We start from the raw sequence: 5,128 nt of genomic DNA on the forward strand, positions 1-5,128 counted from the left end.
TCTACTATTTTTTGGTGCAGATTATTATAGACAATCAATCCTAGTTGAAGAAGATGTTGAAAAGTTGAATGTGGATCCGATTACAGGAATGAGCGTACTGCAAGTCACCCCTATGCCTTTCTCTTGGGATTGTATAAGAAAAGTCAATTTACTATTGCACAAGTTTATTCCGTGGAGGTTTCAGAATTGTATTATTGCCTATGGGACTAAAGATCTAGGCATTCGTAGGCGCTTATTGAGTGTTGGATGCGTTGGATGTGTACCTCCATGGCTTGAGGACAAGGACATAGTCCAAGTCAAAGAGTTTGTGGATGAAGAATCTTCCTCTTGTCAACTAGCATATGCTATTGTCTAAGAGGTAGACTCTACTCTAAAGCGAGTACAGCTAACAAAACTTCAAGCAATGAATAGCAGCTATGCCCAATGGAGAACGACTACCAAAGATGAGGATTGGAAGCTTATATCAACTTGCTCATCTGTAGTCCAAGGGTGGAAAGTTTTAAAGCGAGCAAGAGTTATAGATCAGGATGGAAAAGTGAAGTTCCTACCATGTATGTGGCAGCAGGCATAATATGCATCAAAATGGATATTATTTATCTCTTTCTCTATGTAGAAGCTATGCTTTTATGTTGCTTTTTTTTCAATTTTCATGAATGATTTTAGAGACATGTTATTTTATTAAAAGTTTAAAGTGATGTCAAATTTTTTAATTTGTATTCATATTGTACTTTTATTTATCACAAAGCTTAGATGTCTTTTGAATAGTATTTAAGTGGTGTCAATTTATTTCTGAATTCATAGCTTAGATGGCTAAGAATGATGTCCCTATCCCTTCATACGACGGCATCTTTTGCCCACCCGAACCAAAGTAACCAAAGTTAAGAGAGCCAAATAGAATGTATGGAAAGAAGCTTTTGGAGATGTACTTTGACGAGCAACATAGAGTGCTCTTAGACAACTATAGGATGGTTAGAGGATGGTTTAAGAACTATCCTTTTGTGGAAGATTTGCACCACAATCAGCTTGAGCAACAAAAAATTCACGATCTTATTTCAACTAAGATCGATGAATTAACACCTTTGAAGTTTGGATTCGGCAAGGCAACCTACCAATGGAAGGAGACACACATTTATCAGTTTGTGCTGACCTATGCACAATTGCAACACTACAAATGATGTAAATGCGTATATATTTTGTAAGCATAAAGGTATTTGGCTTCATAGGGGCCTTATGAAAGAAATTAACTAAACTCATCTTACTTTTCAAGGCACATGGCACTGCAAAAAAAGAAAATGGTGGTACTATTTCTTTGAAAAGCTCAATCGTAGAGACGGTACTTAAATTTTGACCTTTCTTTCTTATGTTAAATGTATATGCCATGTGTTTACTTACTTATGCAATTGTATAGGTGTCTAGCATTGACCTAGTAGACGTAAACCCTAAATTATGTGACGATGTGGGAGAGGAGACTCATATGGATTGTATGCCATTGGCGACACAAAATCAAGTTGATGGCACATCGGGATTAATTGGTTCATTGAAAATGGTAAGTCTTTTCATAACTTCATGAATTGATTGTCTTTACAAGAATAATGAACAAAATTTAGTGCTTTCATGTTCCTAAGTTTAAAATTGAAGTCTTATGAAATGGTTTATCCATTATAGAGACAAGATTTACTCTCTATGTGGAAGAAAACTAAAAGTATCGAAACTTCATTATAGGAACAAGTATATGTTTTTCTCAAGTAATATAGATACATAAAAATTAAACGATCATAAAAAAGTTTTTGTGTACATTTTTATGTCTTTCGTAGGAATTTCAGTTTGAAGACCTCAATTTAGATAATATGTGGATGGATCTTTTCCGTCTTTTGGAGCATTGTTATCAAATGGCAATGTAAAAAGAGTCAAAGCCATGCCAAAGCAAAGAGAAAGTCTTTTGAGTGACATGCCATTGAAGGTAATGCCACTAATGGCATATGTGTTTTGTTTTTACACATAAAGATGCTTATATATGTTTTATATTTTTTAAACATTAGTTGGGATATGAGACTGTGGATTACGTTTCACCATCATGGCAAGCAAATAATCAAGAGGCTTCATGAAAAAGTACTAGAGAGAGAAAGGTGTCAATTTCTACTTCAATAAATTTTCAAATATTCTTTCTTTGACTTGTACTCAACGTAACAAGGTGCATAGTTTTTGTTAAAGTTCTTCAAGAAGATTACATATTTTGTTCGTGGGATTATTTAATAGATTAGTGCAAATATTAAAGAGTCCCTAGCTACTAAGCTGGGAAAAGAATCTTCCAAGAAGATTAAAAAGAAAACAAAGGCAGTGTTAAAAGTTAACTTACATGTGTAAGCAATAATGCAAATTTGTTAATACTAAGCTCTTTTTGTTGATTTTTTTAGGATGAGAAATGCATTGCAGGTGACATATAGAATGTGTATGTTCCAAATTTTGATGAAGTAATTCTCATCTTTTTTATATTTAGTTCTTTTGTTATCATGTATATAAAATGTGTTTTCATAAAACCCTTTGTTTATAGTAGTAAGTTATGTGTTTATGTAGGTTTCATCTTTAAATGTGGAGGGAGGAGACTATTCTCCTTAAATACTTTGATCTGCAGACAATTGATGACATGTATCTAGTTTTAAAAGCTAGTTACTACAAGATTAAAAGAGAGGAGAGCTTATTTTTTTAACAAAAGAGAGGTTTGAGTTTGAAGGAAATGAGAGTGAATTTGGTGAGGTGGTTGGTTGATGTTGGGAGGCTTATCATTGAAAGGCAACTTGATCATGAGTTGACTTTTGATGAAGTGAAAGTTGTTTTTACGTAAGGATGTTGAACATCATATTTCATGTTATTTGTCGTTCGTTTGGTGATTGAACATTTTATTATTTTGGAACCAATTGATTATCTCTTTTGAGATGATGATGTTATTTTTATTTGCAAAAAAATTAAAGTTCAATGTTTAAATGTAGTCACTTTAAATCATAGGTTTGACAAGAGTTTCAAGAGAAATCTACATCTATCTTTTAGTGTCTTAGAAAAAATTATTCGTCAATGAGCTCACAGATACAGTCATCTATGTTAAAAAATGATGAACCATTTGAAGAGCCTTCAATACCATCTAAAGTCCTAGTTCTATCATTCGCTATTGAGGAAAACCAATCTTCAAATGAAGGGAATTTTGGCAACATTGAAGGGCACATGGGGAATTTTTGGCCAAATATGAGGGGTACTTTTGGGAAATTTTCAAATTTGAAGGGTATTTTGGTAGTTTTCCCTAAAATATGAGGGGTACTTTTGGGAAATTTTCAAATGTGAAGGGTATTTTGGTAGCTTTAACGTCTCTCTCTCTCTCTTTATATATATATATATATATATATACATATATATTTATACACACACACACATATACTGCCTACAAAACATTTGTTTATAACCACATGGGCAGGTGCATCAGTAATAAAACATTTGTTCTTTAAAGAACTATCTTGGTGCATGGGATACTCCCCATAAACAAACCCCCCTTAGAAATTTTGGGAAAAGCCTAGAAGCAACTTAGTACATTATTATCTCATGCATGCCTATTATAAGTGTGGAAACACCATCATTTTGGCACGATGAGCATTTTTTCCCATCACTTGGCAAATATGCCCTGCGCTTATATGGTTTCTCCTACATATGGTAGCCCCCACAGAAAAACGTTTTTTCTAGCCTAGATGGAGTGGCGCCACTCCATCGCTACCTTGTGCAGGCATGGATATGGCTTTAAAAGAGGTGCCTTTTACGGACCTACTGCAAGAAGTGACTTACTACATTCAAGCGCTAGTGTATGACAATACCACCCTTGGCTTCACAGAGTAGTTATTGGGCCTCTTTTCCTACATTCAACACAATCCAATAGCTATGGAGAGCATTACCCAGGTGCCAGCCTCCTATCATAAGGAATTTTTCTTTGCAAATGCAATTTTTGGTTGACATCTATAACACGTGGGTTTTTCTTTGTGACACTTGTCTTCCACTGACTAATGGAAATTTTTCTTGTTGGCTGTGATGGTGACAGGTATAGAAGAAACCCTTACCCTAAAAGCTTCTACAATATAAATCTCTCTATGATTTGAAAATGGCACACCTATGTATTATGGTCAATTCCTAGCTTTTTCATTAATCAAAATATGGTAGCATGTTCTCTATCTGTTGCTTTTGTGATGAGCCTTGGTCTCTTGTAACACACACACACACACACACACACACACACACACACACACACACACACACACACACACACACACACACACACAGTTTACCCTTAGCAGATGGTAGCTTTCTGCCTCATTCCAAATGCTTGTTTGGAATCCCTATCCTGTATTTTCAATATGATTATCCTTGACAAGGGTTGGTAGCCCATACCCATTTCCGTTCTTGTTCCATGTTCAAACTTTCCCCCGGTGGATCTTATGACACAGATGCCAAAGTTCTATCGCGTTATCTACTCCTCTTGCCACATGGTCCAACAGTATGGATCACATGCATTCTGTTTGTCCCAAACCGGGTGCATGGCACCTCTTAAATTGTGTATAAAGCATGATCTACCTATACAATTACACATTTTGTCAAACTGCACTTAACTCATTGCATGTGCACTCCTTTCTTGATCATTTGACATATGAATACTAGAGGCTACTACTATGTTGATTTTACAATTTCTCTCACCCATTGTATTAACCTCTTGTGGATGCCTTCATCACTCGCACATGCACATTTTGTGCCGAGTTTCTGTGGCTACCCTATCTACACACATATGCATAAATGTGTTCATCTGGCGTAGATACAATTCACTCGCTCTCTTACTTAACCGGCCCCAGGAATTTTAGAGACCGCCATATCTACTCGCCCTAACCAGCTCAAAGCTGATGCGTGAGGATAGTTCAACATGCGTGCGTGCGCGCGCACACACACACACACACACACACACAAACACACACATTTTTGCTCAAAAATGCATGGAGCAAGGGCGCGACCATAACTCTAACATAGCTACAAATACTCGAGCACACTCACACAAACTTTTGAATGGTGGGCAGATTTCTTTGTCAAAGGAGGCTTCATTAAACTC

The 5,128-nt window shown here is 36.0% G+C and overlaps 1 pseudogene; it reads left to right on the forward strand.

The window, feature by feature from the left end:
- The first annotated feature begins 806 nt into the window (after positions 1–806).
- LOC147451828 (uncharacterized) lies at positions 807–2,842 on the forward strand (annotated as a pseudogene).
- Positions 2,843–5,128: the final 2,286 nt, after the last annotated feature.

The sequence above is a fragment of the Adiantum capillus-veneris genome, chromosome 8, assembly GCF_014529385.1.
Source record: "Adiantum capillus-veneris isolate H3 chromosome 8, ASM1452938v2, whole genome shotgun sequence".
NCBI lineage: Eukaryota > Viridiplantae > Streptophyta > Polypodiopsida > Polypodiales > Pteridaceae > Adiantum > Adiantum capillus-veneris.